At 41.7% G+C, this 16,949-nt stretch overlaps 1 protein-coding gene across 7 annotated transcripts in view; it reads right to left on the reverse strand.

Annotated features, from left to right (window-relative positions):
• The window catches only part of ESR1 (estrogen receptor 1), a 427,341-nt gene that overhangs the window by 45,274 nt on the left and 365,118 nt on the right, over nucleotides 1–16,949 (reverse strand). The window lies entirely within an intron of this gene.

Consider the following 16,949-nt stretch of genomic DNA (forward strand, 5'->3'; position numbering starts at 1 on the left):
CAGACACATGAATAAAGAGCTATAGAAAAATTTCTAGAAGTAGAATTGCTAGATTAGAGGACTTAAGCATTTTTAATATTGGTAAATAGTTCAAACCTTGCTGCCAAATAGCTTGTACCAATAGGATTTTGGTAGAAAAATATGTTGGTTTAAGCTTTTTCTCTAAGATTCCTGCTCTTTTCCTTTGCTGATATTTTTCTGTTGGGTTATTAGTCATTTTCAGGTTGATTCTTAACCACTCTTTATATATTGTAGCCCTTTGCTCTATGTGCATTCAATACTTTTCTACTGAATTGTCGTGTTTTTCTTTCCTTTTTTTTTTTTTTTGGTGTTTTCTTTGGCAGAATATTTAATTATTACATAATTGATCTGCCAAGTTTATTGTTTAGAACAGTATATCTTGCTTGAAAATTCCCTTTCAGTAATATATAAAAAATTATCTTATGTTTCCCTCTAGTACACTTCCACATTTTCATACTTAAATATTTCATCTTCTGGGATTTGTTTTTTACAACAACTGTACTGAAATATAGTCACATATCATAACATTCATTCATTTAAAGCGTACAATTCAATGGATTTTAGTACAGCCCCAATGCTGTGCACCTGCTGTTCAGGGTTTACTTTGTGTGATATTTGAGATAGGATTCAGCTTCATATTTGTCCCAGGCAGCTAGGTAGTCTTAACACCATATATGGAATATACCACTGATGTAAAATATGCTAAGTACTTTCAATAAATCCATTTCCTTCCACAACTGCCCTTTAAAGTAGTAGTATTTTTGTTATTGTCCAAATGAGGGAATTAGGACTCAAAACTATTAAGTCAAACCATACTATCTACAACCAGAGGAAAGACTTCCAACAAGATTTTATCTTCTTTTTTCACCCTACTTTAACTCATACTTGCCCATTATATACCAGACCTTGTGCTAGACATAAAGGTATAGAGAAGACAGACATGGGCCTTGTTCATAAAGAGATCCAAAACAGGAGCAAGACAGACAGGGCGAAAAGACAGGTGCAAGGCCATGGGCTACCTTCCCCCAGAGAAAGTACAGAGAGAAAGTCTTGCAACTAATGTCAGCCTCCCCACATTTAACCCACATGTATTGAAGTTATTGCCATAGTCTCCTCTGATAAAGGTAAATGAGATTTTAGGTGAAGTGTTTAGAATGGCATGTGGTACATGGTGGCAGCTGTATAGAACTATCCCTAGGAGACATCCGGATAAATGGAGACACAGATGTTCATGGAGAGGTTGGTCTTTTTACAGAAAGTATCCAGAAAACAATCGCCACAGTGCATTTTGCTTTGACAGTGGTATTCGGGTTCATAGAAGCTCTCTAGAAACATGGGAATCTTTAAAAGCTACGTTATACAACAGAAGTTCGAAACAGTGGTCACATCGTAGCGTGACTTGGCCCAAAGCAGGGACAGCACATTACAAGGGAGTGTTTCTTATCCTGAAGGTGATTTTTTTTTTTTTTTTAAGTAGCATATTTTCTTTCTAGTGAAAAAATAAACAAGGATAGGGGGAAATGTTTGGAGGATGAAGCTTTAAAAATAACCACCCATAGCCAAAATAGAGAAATGTTCCTTTCTCAGTGTAAAGTCTCTGTTTACTTAAGAGACTGCACACAGGCAGGGGAGGAAATCTCAGTGTGGGAGGGAACCTGTGCTCACCTGCTGTGAGCAAAAGTTCACTTCAGAAACTGAGAACGTGGAGCCCGACCAACTCTCCTTCCCCCGGGGTTCCTTCTCAAGAGTCTCCCACATTTTCCCAAGAGAAGCTGGTTCTTAAGTGTCTCCCTCTTCAGCCTCTTCTCCGCGGACACGCTGTCGAGTGAGTGCGTGTGAGGATGAGTATGTCTGAGTGTGTGAGAGCATGAGTGTGTGAATGAGAGTGTGTGTGTGAGCGTGAGTGTGAGTGTGTGTGTATGAGAGAGAGAGAGTGACTGTGAGCATGGGTGAAGGTGGATGTGCGTGTGTGTTTTTCTTTAGAGGATGAGGAAGGAGCAGACACTAAGTATAAATCATTGAGCCATGAGTAGAAGATCCCGGGGCTTACCTTTCATGCAAACAAAAGTGCTTCTCAACTTTGAGGGCTCCTGGGGGATATTCATTCCAATAAAGCTACAGTGTTCTAAGCAGCGCTGTAAGATTCTTGAAGAACTTTACACCGGCATCTCTATAAGATTAAACTCACTGTCCTTTCAATAGGGGAAACTCACCTGTTCTAAACACTTCAGCCAATCCACTATCTGTGCAATAAATTAAAAATATGTGCTTTGAGAGGCACCTGGGTGACTCAGTTGGTGAAGTGTCTGCCTCGTGGTTTCGGGGCTCAGGTCATGATCTCAGGGTTGTGAGTTGGAGCCCCTGAGTCAGGCTCTGTGCTGGGCATGGATCCTGCTTAAGATTCTCTCTCCCTCTCCCTCTGCCCCTTCCCATCCCTCTGCAAAAATAAAATAAAATAATAAAATAAAATAATAAATAAAATAAAAGAATAAAATAAATAAAATAAAATAAAATAAAAGTATTTGACCCTGCAGGTGTTTCTTTACTAGAACATTGCCCTCTTGGAAATAACTGCCTGGTCACGTGGCAGAATGGGTTTTCCATGAGTGCTGTGGACACGAGAAAAGGCTGGAGATGTGAGCTAGTGAATGGATGACATGTCATCCTCAGATCAGGTACAAACTGATGTGGCCTTCAAAGGGTGGACAGACACTTGTCGCCTGCCTCACACAAAGGGACCCTTCACTGTGCACTAAAGTCATTACATCTTGGGGTCAGGCCTTCCTTTTCAAAGTCCTACTGAAATATTCTCTACTAACCTCAAGGAGCCAATCAGATTAGAGCATTTAACTCCATTTCAGACAGGATGGAAAAGCCAACAGCACCAGAAACTGGTGATTACTAAGAATCTGGAGGTAGTGTTACTATAATAAGACAAATGAAGTGAAATCTGTGAAGTGTTCCTAAGGTGGAAAAACATGTAGGGTATAAAGACCAATATTTATTTATTTATTTTTAAAGATTTTATTTATTTATTTGACAGAGATCATAAGCAGGCAGAGAGGCAGGCAGAGAGAGGAGGAAGCAGGCTTCCTGCTAAGCCGAGAGCCAGATGTGGGGCTCAATCCCAGGACCCAGAGATCATGACCTGAGCTGAAGGCAGAGGCTTTAACCTACTGAGCCACTTAGGCGCCCCCAAGATTTATTTCTAAAGGAAGCACAGCCACATAGATCAGAAGCTGTTTACCAAGCAGACCAGCCCATAACCCCCACTGTGGGACATGACAGCCTGACAATGACCTCCGCCCATTACATCAGTCCATGTTCAGAGCACCTCAGAATCTCCTTGTGAGATTGCTCTGCTCCTTACCCTCTTCACATGTCTGTCTGCAGTTAAGTAGTGTGAGAAGGAACAGAACTTGAAAAAACATTTGCTCATGGCATGTCCTGGGAAGTTTCTCTTCTACAGAAATGAAAGCCAGTTATTCAGGCACACATAGGTACTATTCCTCCACATGGGAGATAAAAGAGTCCTAAGACACGTAGGCAGGTCAAACCTGTCCTTGCGTATCTTACAAAATAATCTTACAAAATTCCCCACAGCCTCTCCTCGTAGGAAAAGACATGGAATAAATGGAAACAGAGAACCCAAGAGATCAACGTAAGACTCTTAATTGATTTGTCCTGCAAAGAGAGTGCAATGTAGGTAGAAAAAGATTACAAATTAAGATGCTGTCTAAAATCAACAGTGACAGGTTTGGGTGTATTTTTTTTTTAAGATTTTATTTATTTATTTGACAGACAGAGATCACAAGTAGGCAGAGAGAGAGAAGAGGAAGCAGGCTCCCCGCTGAGCAGAGAGCCCAATGTGGGGCTTGATCCCAGGACCCTGAGATCATAATCCCAGGACCCTGAGATCATGACCTGAGCCGAAGGCAGAGGCTTTAAACCACTGAGTCACCCAGGCACCCCTAGGTCTGGATATATTTAGAGTCTCTGTATCTTTGATGCTACAAAAGCTCTCAGCACGTGCTCTGAGATGCTGTGACTCCGTAACTATTCATATGATCCAGAGGTTCAGAAAGACAACTCTCTGGCATGTGGAACAAAATGCTGAAGATGGCAAATTCTAAGCAATACAGCCTGAAAGATGAAAAATTTGAATGTCTGTATCTCATGGCGGATTACTGAAGAGATTGGTTTAGACCTTGGTGTCTGACTACCTACATTCACATTATGCCACATCTATTTACCAATTATGTGACCTTGAACCATTTATTTAAATTGTGTGCCCGAATGCACATATAGACAGAATCATCCACATGAGACTGTACATTGAATAAGAAATAATTAATCCATTGGGATGTGATGGCTGTTTGATCCAGCAGTTTGCCTATATGGATCAGTAGAGACACAGGACTGGCCGTGGGGAAGTGCCATAAAAAGGTTTGCTCCCTTAGTGCCAAATAGCAAGAAGCAGATACAGCAAGCTAGAAAGGTTTATCACAACGTGGTGGCAGAATATCAGATTAAGTCATTCTCTGAAATAAATGCGAAGGCAGCCCACATACCTGGGGAAGTGAACAGAGTCCAAGTGACGGTGTGTAGGGGATACTACGGCTGCCTTAAGTAAATATTACAGAGGGGAGCTCGGGCAGGGATGAATGGTCCTTAAGCGGAACTTAAGCAAATGGGGAAATCCCAAAGATAAACAGTGCTCGAAGTTGGGAAAAGCCAACCGCTTCTGGCCATGAAATGTTCAGAGATGAGACTGAAAAGGATCTGGGTATGAAAGAGCTAGGGGGTTTCTCACGTTACAAAGTAGCTCCATGTTCAGAGCACTTCTGGTGAGAAGGGGTGACACTTACGGGGTGGGACCTCCTACGTGAGCACATTATTTCAAAAAGCCTCAAGGAGTCACCAGGAAATCTGCAGGGAGGGGCCAGGGGACAAAGAAGCAAGTAAGAGCATCAGACTTGAGAACCAAGACTAAGAAAGCGCTTGGCTGTGGTTACAAACAGATGGAAATGACAAGAGCAAACAGAAGCCTGCTTTTTTTTTTTTTTTTTTTTTTTTTTTTTTTTTTTTTTTGAGACAGCTGTACTGCCAAAGAAATCACAGGCTGAATTAAAAATCCAAAAGCCTTGGGGGTGTCTGGGTGGCTCCATCAGTTAAGCTGTCTGTCTCTTGATTTCGGTCCAGGTTATTCAAGATCTCATGGTTGTAGGATAGAATCCTGTAACCAGTCCCCTTGCTCAGTGCAGTCTGCTGAAGATTCTCTCTCCCCCTCCCACGGCGCCTCCCCACTCCTCTCCATCTCTCTTTTTAAAAATGAAAGAAAGAAAGAAAGAAAGAAAGAAAGAAAGAAAGAAAGAAAGAAAGAAAGAAAGAAAGAAAGAAAGAAGCCTCTGAGTTTTTAAGCCTCCAACCCTAACATTTCAGCTGCTCAACATAGTAAAGTTTATTTCTTTCTTAGGCACTGTCCAATGTAGGCAGCTTCCCTGGTAAGATGACTTTCCCATTCAGGGACCCAGGATCCTTCTGACCTCTAGCTCTGCCATCAAGGTCCCTGAAATGTTCGTTACATGGGCAGCTGCTGGGGAAAGGGCTGAGACAGGCCCAGAAGAGCACACTAGCAGGAAGTGCTAAGAGCTCACCCAAAGGACTGGCTTCTCCCCACTCACTACAGATGTGGCTGAGAAGAATAAATGCAAAGAAAGAACCTTCCAGAAAGTGAAGCCAGTGTGCATGGAGAACATGGGAAAGCTCCTTCTTGCTAGAGAACAGATTCAGGGACTAATCAAAGAACTTTCAGGCTCCTGTCCATAGAAGCCTCCTCTTTCTGCCCAGAACTTCACAACTGCTGTGTGAGAGTGACACTCACTATTCCCTGCTCCTTTTTTTCTCGGTGGGAGTTTTTACTACAGTTTTCTGCCCTCCCACCAACACTGAATATGAAGTTTATCTGTGGGGTGAGACTGCCCGTCCAGGAGGAGTCCCATTCATGCTCCATGAGTGGATGGCCCATCCCTAAGAAATCTTTCAGTGGTTGGACTTGGAGCTAGACTGTTCCCCTAGGGAAGGAGCAGGGCATGTTCTATGTGTGGGAGCCATGGATATTTGGTGACTGGAAGCAAAGACTGACAAAACGCATCTCCTTTTTCTCCTTCATTTCCTCCCAGACAACATCTCCCAGTCTCCCTTGCCATTAGGAGTGGCCAGGTGGCTGGATTCTGCCCAGTGAAAAGTGAGTGGGAGTGACTGATATCACTTCTGTGATGAAATAGGGAAGAAGCGGGTGTTCTTTTCCCACTCCTCTTCCCCATCTACTGCCGAAATGAAGACCATTCCTAGGACCTAGTAGAGCGGGAACTAAAAGTTAGAAGGATCCTGGGGTCTGAATGAGAAGATCACCTCTCAAGATGCCTATACTAGACAATGACCTGAGTAAGAAATACATTTTCATGTGTTAAGCAGCTGAAATTTCAGGGATATGAAATTTCATGACATAGAAGAGACGCATGAATCTGATTACTCCCTGCCCCACCCCATTGCTGAAACACTGACACATAGACACACTTAGGATGCAAAGATAGACTTATCTTCTGTAGGCATGGCTACTGACTTGATCAAAGGGATATAAGAAATGTATTCACGGACACCTTGCTTTATAGATTCTAATCATTTCCAAATGGCATGAATCGGAAAGATGTCAATGAGTATATGGCATTTGATGTACGTCTCCTGGGATAGATTGGGTCGGAGAAGAACAATCCAGGCAGATTAAATGGTATCAGTAAAATTTAACAGGTGGAACTGATGACGGAGTGATAAAGGAATCTAGCTGGTAGAGTTTGGAGCTTATAAGGAAAGACACTTAGAAAAAACTTAGTCAGCATGTGGAATGGTTAATAAAAAGCTTAAGAGATCCCGTGTAAGGAAAGACCATGTAAAGCTTAATAGTGGGTAACATGATCAAGTAAGTGCTTTGTTATATTTAGTTTGGCTTCAGTGTGCCGAGGAGAGTGAGGGAGACAGGAGAGTCTGGAAAGAGACTGCAGGCATGAGGAAGGAAGAGAAGGCACAAGACAGTGACAATGGTTACGAGGATATTTTTGAAATCTGTGAAGGGAGAAACAACAGACTTGGGTGAATGGTCTACAGTGTTGGGCAAAGAAAGGAAGAATTTAAAGACACCTTTGAAAATGTATGTCAGAGTGACTGGAAAGAAACAGAAAAAGAAACAGAAAAAATAGCAGAAATAAAGAAACTCAAATTTGTCATGAGCCAGTAGAAGAAAAAAAATTCCCTTAAAAAACACTGAATTTAAAACACTGAAAAAAAATTCCCTTAAAAAACACTGAATTTAAAACACAGAAATAATGTGAAAAGAGAGAAACTCTGCAGATCAAGGAGAGATGATATGCAGGAAATTGAAAATGTTTGTCTGAAACTTGGGGGAGAGGCCAGGATTAAATATATGAATTTGGACTAGTTTGTTCCACTTCTGATGGTGGACATTTTTTTCATATCAGCACAGCAAAAAATAGCTCACTTTTTAAATGAATGCCTAGTATTTTACTGTATTCAGGTATATTTGAATGCTCTCCTACCAATGGGCATGTATATTGTTTTCCACTTTTGGCTACAACACACAATGTACAATTATCATGATTGCACACATATTTTCCACACTTGCAAAGGTGAACAGAAAAAATTCTGACACGTGTAACATCAGAGTCAAGAAGTAAAAACATGTAAAATTGGAACAAGTATTGCCAAAATGCCTTTCAAAAAAGTTGTACCAATTTGCATTGCCCCAAACAGAGCATGAAAATATCTAGAAATAGAGGTATTTCTATGAGAGGTATTCTAAAATGGAGGTATCTAAATAAAAATGGCTAAAATTGAGAAAGGGGGCACCTGGATGGTTCAGTCGGTTAAGACGCTAGGATCACAATCTTGATCCTGGAATAGAGCCCTGCATCAGGCTCCATGCTCTGGGAAAAGTCTGCTTGTGGATTGTCTCTTCTCTGCCCCTACCCATCCTCTTGCTCTCTCTCTCTCTCTCTCTCAAATGGTAAATAAATAAATCTAAAAAATATTTTAAAAATCATAAAACTGGGGAAGGGAGTGAGCTCATCATGGAAAGTGAAGAGACAGACAGACCGATGGAGAGACAAGAAACAGCAGAGGAAGGAAACAGGAACAACATCAACTCTGGGGTGGAGCTAAAATTGAACCAGTCAAAAAGAAGGAATGGTCAGAGAAGTGACAACAGGAGGGACCACAATGTTTTAAGAAGGTGACCAGGAAAAGGCAAGCAGTGGGGATAGATGACAGAGATGGAAGGAGAGTGACATGGAAAGCCAAGGAGTGCCCACTGAATATTGTCACTGGAGAAGGAATGTGTTTTTCTAACTGAAGAATAAGAGAAGAAATAATGTGAAAAGAGAGAAACTCTGCAGTTATTATTAGAAACAGTATCACTTAAAATTGTTTAGTAAATGAGAAGTGTCTTAGTTGCAAAAAATATGGCAAGGTAGATTGAGGCTAGGCATTCGGGGACATGGCAGGAAGCTGCAAATGCTGTTAAGACCCTGGAATGGGTTAAAGCTTGAGAATGTCGTTGGAGGGGTGCCTGGGTGCATCAGTCGGTTAAGCGTCTGAATCTTGGTTCCTGCTCAAGTCATGATCTCAGGGTTGTGACATTAAGCCTACATGGGGCTCCTCACACAGTGCAGAGTCAGCTTGAGATTTTCTCACTCCCTTTCCCTTTGCCCACCCCCCCCCACTTGTGCACATACTCCCTCACTTTCTAAAATAAATAAAATTTAACAAAAACAAAGAATGCCTTCAGATTTCTGCCCCTTATCCAATCTTCTCAAGTCCATGTCTTATGACCTGCCTTGCTGTTCACACTGCCCAGCACTTCTGATCATGTGCAGATGATCGACAGCATTTGCTTGTGACGTCCGGTTTGTCATCCGCATCCTACCCGTTCCTGCACTTTGATATTTCTTTCTCATCCTTCAAGGCTCAGATAGGTATCTTCTCTTCTGGGACGACTTCCCTGACAGCCTACCATTCTCTACTGTGTTATATACTCTTCCTCTGGGTTTTGAGAGTATCCTTTATATCAGGGGTCAGCAAATGCTTTATATGTAAGACCAGAGGGTAAATATTTTAGACTTTATGGGCAATACAGCCTCTGTTGCATTGGCTCAACATTTTTTTATGATGAAAGCCACCATAGACAACATGTAACCAACAAGTAAGAATGTGTCCCAACAAAACTTACTTTATTTACAAATATAGGAGCAGAATGAATTCGCCTACAGGCCATGCTTTGCTCATACCTGCTGTATACATTGTTCTACATCCAGTGAATTTATCAAACACCAACTACCTGTCCATGTTGGGTGGTAAGAACGTAACAATGAGCAGGAAAAGAATGTACTGCTTCAAAAGAAGTTACAATCGACTTGGGAGGTAGTTAAAAAGAAAAAGAAGGGAAAGAAGAGTAATTTGATAGAATTTTAATTAGTGGCATGAAGGGAAGGAAAACTAGATGCTAAGGGAGTGAAAAACAAAGAGCCCTATGTGGAAGAGAAGTCTGAGATGGCTGCAGGACATCCTAACAGATCTCAGAGACCTGGAGCTCAGAAAAACCTTTGAGTCTGGAAATTCAGCTCTGGGGACTGCCACTGGAGAGTGAGTGCAGAGAGAGAGGAGCAGACAGCACGGTGGGCAAACACAGCCTAAAAGGAAGACGAGTCTGTGCAAGACACACACGAGACCACTGGAGAAGATGAAAAAGGGATCAACCAGGGAGGAAGGGGTCAGGAAGTACAGAATGATCTCTATAATAGGTTAGAGAAGTCAAGGAAGATAAGCACAGATTAGGGCCAGATCAAGATGGGGCCCTAGCTTTTTCTAGCAGTGTTAAGTAGCCTGGGGATGAAAGAGAAGCAAGTAGATGGTGGAGGGGAGCCCAGAGTAAGAAGACGGACTCTTTAGGCATGGAGAGAAGTTGAGGGGACAGAGATTCTAGAGGACAGCTTTTCAGTGACTCATTGTGGGGCTTAGGATGGACCAGGAAAAATGGAAATCAGAGGACTGTTTGTAATCAAAGAAGAAAATGTATTGAGTGTCAAAGATAAGCAACAGGTCCAGTAGGAATAAGGGCTCAAGGAAGTAGGAACTACAAAGAATATATCCTAGAGAGGAGCTTCCAAATTAAGATACTGCTGGTGGCAGGAGTTTTGGCAGGGAGGTTGGCATCTCCTAAACTAGAGAAGGAACCGAGTAACTGGAATGTAGAACCTTAAGAACATTGAGATCAATGCTCCTGTCATTATAACAAAGCACGATCATAAGTAGCTGATTAAGAATTGACAAAGGATCTGTTTTTAAAAATTTCCCAAGGCTCATTTGTTTCTGACTCTTCAAAGACCTCCCAAGTGTGAAGTCTTTTCCTTGCAAGACTATCCTGAACAAGTGCACTGATCTGAAGGCTGTAAGAATAGGCCCAGCAAAGGCACTAGGAGAGCTTCTGTCTCTCACGCCCAGTCTTCCGTCTGTGCACCTGTCAACATCTAAACCTCGTGATGTTGGGCCAAATTCCAGGCTTTCTATGTTAGTGTAATTTAACTATCACAGGCTATATGTCAAGGCAAATGAGCTAAAAACATGCTAATAACGAGCAAAAGATGTCATTCTTCTTAGGAAGGGTACTGTTTTAGGTAGAGAATTATGACAGGAGAAAATGGAAGAAAATGAAAACCAATAAAGAAAATCCTAAGAATATGGCCGGAAAATCATCCTTTTAGAGTGATTCTGAGAAAGGGAGCTAAAAACCATGTTGTATGACTCACAGAAGGATGGGATTTCAAAGGGAAAATGAATTCGGGTCCATTTCTTGGTTTCCAAGAGACCAAAAGTCAGGGCTATCTTCACTGAGTGTTTGAGGAATAAATGTACAGAGCAATTTAGCAGCATTTTAGAAACATAAAGTTCTCAGAAGCCACAGTCCAAGAGAGGCAGAGCTTGCTGGAGAAGTTGGGAAATGTGACTGAAAACAGAGAGTTCCCAGTCCTCTGCCTTTTCTAGCTTAAATTGTATTTAGCTTCGTTGCTGTTGCTGTTCTCACTGGACACATAACCAAACAACACTGGTGCCCAGTAAAAGGATTTCTAATGAAAAGAAAAGAAAAGCCAAAAAGATCCTTTTGGCATAAAGAAGACCATGCTCATTGCAATAAAAAAAAAATGAGCGGGGGTGGGGGGTGAGTATTTCCTTCAGGCAGTGTCCTCAGGATATTTTTAGCTCAAGGAAAAAGTCATTCTCCTTCAGAGACTTGCCTTGCTGAGGTATTAACTCACTGGCGAGAGAAGTGTGGAAGTAGCTCCTAATAGTTACTAGGCCACCCACACACATCTAACTCCATACCCAACTCCTCCCAGAATGAAGGGCCCACCCATGGCCCCTACTCATGTCCCAACGAAGAGCCTGGAGGACTCTCATTTCTTCCTCCTCCCTCTGAATACCAGTCTCCAAGGGTGGGCTCCACTTTTGGAAAATTTGTTGGGAGCCTCCCTTCACACCTGACAGGGTACAGAGAATTGATATACCTATTACTCATCCACAAGGATTCAGACCCTCTTTATTCATGCCAGTGCAAATGGTGGTCATGAGAATTATATAGAAATGTTAGCTTGACCTCCCTGAGAGACACGTCTGGATATTAGCTTCCAACACTTCGTCATCTAATGTCCACTTCGTCATCTAATGTCCAGATTAAGCTATCTGTCATACAGGAGTAAGACTCTAGGCAACTCTTTGCTATTTACTTTTCTCTCATCAGGAGGACGATAGTCAAAAGAGTTTTTAAGCCAAGAGATATTTCTAATGAATAGAACAAGCCTTAACTTGCACTACTTTCATACCCTTTTGGGCGCTAAAGTGGCAAGAAAGGTTAGAATCGGTTACCACGGATGTGTCTGTCGGAACATGTAAAACACACTTCTGGGTTTGAAAGGTTTGTCAAAGGAAGATGGAATTCTTTACGTTTATAGATAACGACCCACTTGAGTTTGTTTGTTCAGCGTGTATGGTTTAAGAGCTAAAGGAGGTCCCCAGAAAAAAGTTCTCTAATGGTTGCGTTTACTGAAATATCTAGCTGAAAATAGATTTGATCAATCTTTTAAGACACCTACATCAGGTATGTAGAACATAAAGAAGAGTGCCTCACTTATCACTTTTCTTTTGGATGTTCTGGAATTATACAAGCAAGGCAATTAGGTGTTTCTGCTTTGGATAAGCCATTGGTTGGTTCTCCATAAAGAAGATAAGATTAACACTTCATGTCTTTATAGTAATTATAGTCATGCACTATTTTTTGAGTCCATTATATATGTCAGACTCTGTGCTAGACACTAAAACTTCAATGATCAGTTTCACTCATGTATCCCTTTACTCATTCAGTAAATATTCATTGAGTCAGAATCTACTGTTAGAGGCACTAAGGGAGGTGTTGAAGGTGTAGTAATGAGTAGAACATTGCCCTCTTGCAGTATATAGCTTGGTAAGGTAGACAGTAAACACACACACACAGAGCAATAAAATAAAAACTATTAATTGTGATAAATGCCATGAAGTAAGAGTATGGAGTCAGATGAGAGAGCATAACTAGGGAACGATGTCAGAGAGGAGGCGACATTTAATCTGGAGCCTGAAGAACAGGCAGTTATACAGGACAAGAACTGGCAAGAGTGTACTGAGGAAAGAGACTTGTGTGCAGGTTTTGGAAGCAAGAAAATGCTTGACGAGTTTGAGAAACCAAGAAAAGGTCAACATTCTGAAACTCTGGAACTCAGGGGTCCCAGACACAAGTAGTCCTGGATGAGACTGAAGAAGCAGACATAAAAATAGGGCCTCAAGCTTTGATCAGCAAGGCGGTCTTCACCCCAGGCCAAGAGAGGCCATGGCACTTTCATGAGAATTCCTGAAGGAATGTAAGAGAAGGGTGGCCAAGATGTGTGTCTTCTGAAGATGAGACTCACAGCAGGGGATATTCTCCCAAGTCTCTATAGCAGGGAGAAAATAAAATTCACATTTTTTTTAAAAGATTTTATTTATTTATTTGACAGAGAGAGATCACAAGTAGACAGAGAGGCAGGCAGAAAGAGAGAGGGAAGCAGGCTCCCTGCTGAGCAGAGAGTCCGATGCGGGACTCGATCCCAGGACCCTGAGATCATGACCCGAGCCAAAGGCAGTGGCTTAACCCACTGAGCCACCCAGGCACCCTAAAATTCACATTTCTTAACCTGGCCATCCCAGTTGCAAAAGTTCTTACGCCCACAAAAATCAAACAAGATATAACACAATCAGTCATGGCATTCAAAGGGCCTACAAAAAAAACTCAGTGTTTTTCTTTCTTTCTTTCTTTCTTTCTTCCTTCCTTCCTTCCTTCCTTCCTTCCTTCCTTCCTTTTCTTTCTTTCTTCTTTCTTTTTTAACATAAAACCTTAATCCATTCACCATCCTTTAAGACAAATGACACATATCCAATACAGAGTGTCAGAATTCAATGAACAAATGAATGACCCAAAATTCTCACAGAGATCCTAGCTACTCATTCAATTGGTATTTATCAAGCTCTTATTCAATGCCAAGTACTTTGCAAGTTAGCCAAAGCCCCTACTTTCCTGAAGCTTCCACTCAAGCATAGAGGCAGATAACACACAAATAAATACAGATAAGATCATCTCTGATTGTGATAAGAGCTTTTTGTGGAATTAAAACCAGGAACCAGCAGATGAATTGGTAGAGGGCCACCTCTGGAGACCTCTATTTTGCTAGCTTTTCCTTGAGGAGGTGGCATGGAACCCAGGCCTGAGTACAGGATGTTTTAAGGCAATCCAGACTCCATTTTTAGAAGAGAAATGATTCTTGTTTTTCATTAGGATATAAAATAGGACAAAGCAGTTATTTTAATGGTTGGTTTTAAGGTTAGGAAAAACTGTTCTGGCTTTGAAATCCAATCAGGAAGACCAACAAATGCAAACCATTTTGCCAAACAATCCAAGAAACTTGAATTAAAAAAATATAATCAGACATGACCTGAGAACTATCTTCCTCCTAGAATTTCAGGTTTTTCATACTGAAATTGAAACTGCAACCATTAAGACAGGCCCTCGAAGCCAGTTCACAGAGTAGGCCCATGAACAGAGTCAAAAGAGACTACCAGCACTTCTTAGCTCACGTTTGAAACAATCCTGTTTCACTGAATATCATTCTTTAACATTTACCGTTCTTTTGGAGTTCTTTTGTTTCCTTTGTCTTTTCTTTCCTTTCTTTTTTTTTTTTTTTTAAAGATTTTATTTATTTATTTGACAGAGACAGAGATCACAAGTACGCAGAGAGGCAGGCAGAGAGAGAGGAGGAAGCAGGCTCCCTGCTGAGCAGAGAGCCCCCTGACGCGGGGCTCGATCCCAGGACCCTGAGATTATGATGCGTGCCGAAGGCAGAGGCCCAACCTACTGAGCCACCCTGTCTTTTCTTTTATTATCAACAATCCTCCCCTTGAGTTCACCATGTAATTTCTGTTTTCCAATAACTTCATGTCATGCTTCCAAATCTAAGTTTTAATCAGATAAAAATTTGGACATAAAACAAACATATCTATTTGAAGAAGGGCAAGTGATACTGAAAGCTGTTTCCAATGTGGTGGGGGGAGTGGATATGTGTCTGCCAAGTTATTGGCAATTGTTTCCTGTATCTCTCACATTTAGGTGCTCAGAGAAGTATATTTTTAAATTTTCCTTTCGATTTTGCTAAAACCGGAAAAATGCAGTCATCTTGTACTCTGCAGTAACAGGCAGTATCACATAACTAGTAAAGAGCACAGTACCAGGAAAAGTACTTGCGTTTTTGCAGCCCCCGCCCCCGCCAGTGAATGGCTGTACAACCTTGGGCAAATCCCTTAACCTTTCTGGAATTCCATTTCCTCATCTGTAAACAAGGAGGCTGGACCACATCAATAGTGTTCAAATCATTTTTTCAAAGAGGTGGCCTTATTAAATAAAATATGTGACACTCTAATTATAAAACAGAATAAAGTGCATCTGCTTTGGAAGAACTGTGAGCATGTCCCACAGACCCACTCCTTCCTTCCTTCCTTCGAGGCTGCCCCTTGGTTATCTCCTTGGAAGGACCCACAGAAGACAGTTTGAAGAGCACCACTCTAAGCCTCAAAAGCTATGTCAGTCCTTAAATAATGATTCAGTGACTCTGTGAGTGCAAAGGAGGTAAGTCTCCAAAATCATACCTCACAGATTCAAGTTTTTATAGATTTACTGGTATCTACAAAAAGGTAAAAGTATTTACTCATTCTCTTGAATTACCTCGCTCCACTTTTGATGACCAAACTTCCTTAAAAAAAAAAAAAAAGATTTTATTTATTTATTGAGAGAGAGTGAGTGAGAGAGAACATGAGCAGGGTAAAGGACAGAGGGAGAAGCAGACTCCCCACTGATCAGGGAGCCTGATGTGGGACTTGAACCCAGGACCCTGGGATCATGACCAGAGCTGAAGGCAGACGCTTAATTGACTGAGCCACCCAGCACCCAAAACTTCTTAAAGTACTGTTAATCTTATCTTAGTACGAACAAAATCTCATAGATTACACCATGATGCAATTAGCTCCACTACCAAGCCTAACAACTAGGACAGAATCACAATAATAAAAGCAAACATTTATTCTCTTATTTCTTTTCAGCGTAACAGTATTCATTGTTTTTGTACCACACCCAGTGCTCCATGCAATCCGTGCCTTCCCTAATACCCACCACCAGGTGGTGGGCATTTATTCTCTTCTTACTGAGAGCTGATAAGCATGGTCCAAGCACTTGATATCCACTCACTGAATGCTCATCAAGCTCTAAGAAAAAGACACTAAGATTACAGAAAAGGAAATCGAAGCACAGAGAAGTTAAGTGACTGCCCCAAGTCACAGGTCATTGATAGCCAATCTGCAGTCTGGTCCCAGATCCTGGGCCCTCAGGTACCCACAGAATAGCCCCTCCAGAACCATCCCCTCTCCAGCTGGGCTCGTGTTCATGTGCCTTTCCTCTCATGCTCAACCCTCATAAAAGGCCGCTTGGGGACCCTCCTCACACACATATTGATGTATCTGAACATGAGTGTGGAGAACCATGACCTGGTCGATCGCCAAGCTACCGCTGTGCTAGCACTTTGAAGATTCCTACAACTGTCTTCTCAACAGGTTCCAAAGTATGTTCACTGATCCAGTGCAGGGAGCCGATCCCGGGACTAAGACTTGGAAGTTCAGTACCAGACCCACAGACTGAAGATGCCATAAAACTTCTGTCTTCCTTCTGTGCCCTGAGACCGAACCATTCATTTGCCCACAGTAAATAACCCTTGTGCCTTGCCATCTACTCCTCCCGTTCCCCTTTTCCTGAGATTAGGCCCGGACTATGGACATACCCACAGACACACTTACTGCCTCTCCCCTCATTTGGTACTTGTCGACTTTTTATTGACACATGAAGCCTTACACATTCATGTAACCGTCCTTTTCTCCTCAGTGGACAATAAACACTCAGAGGATAGGCTTGTATCTTATTTTTCTCTATATTCCTAATGTCTAGGAAAATGTTGATATTAGCAATCAATACCACTCATTCACGGTGCAGTGAAAAAGCCCTGAAATTGGGATGGAGTGTCTTGATTCCTTCACTGACTGAACTTGTGATTATAAGCAGATTCCTTAACAGCTATAAATGACATTTTCCCAGAGGAAAGATGAACCTTACAATGTCACCTTAATATCCTCCGGAGTTCTTCTAAGGATAAATGAGAGAATGTGTAAGAGAGCACATTGTAAACCACGAGGATGGCACC

This window comes from Mustela lutreola, chromosome 6, assembly GCF_030435805.1.
Source record: "Mustela lutreola isolate mMusLut2 chromosome 6, mMusLut2.pri, whole genome shotgun sequence".
NCBI lineage: Eukaryota > Metazoa > Chordata > Mammalia > Carnivora > Mustelidae > Mustela > Mustela lutreola.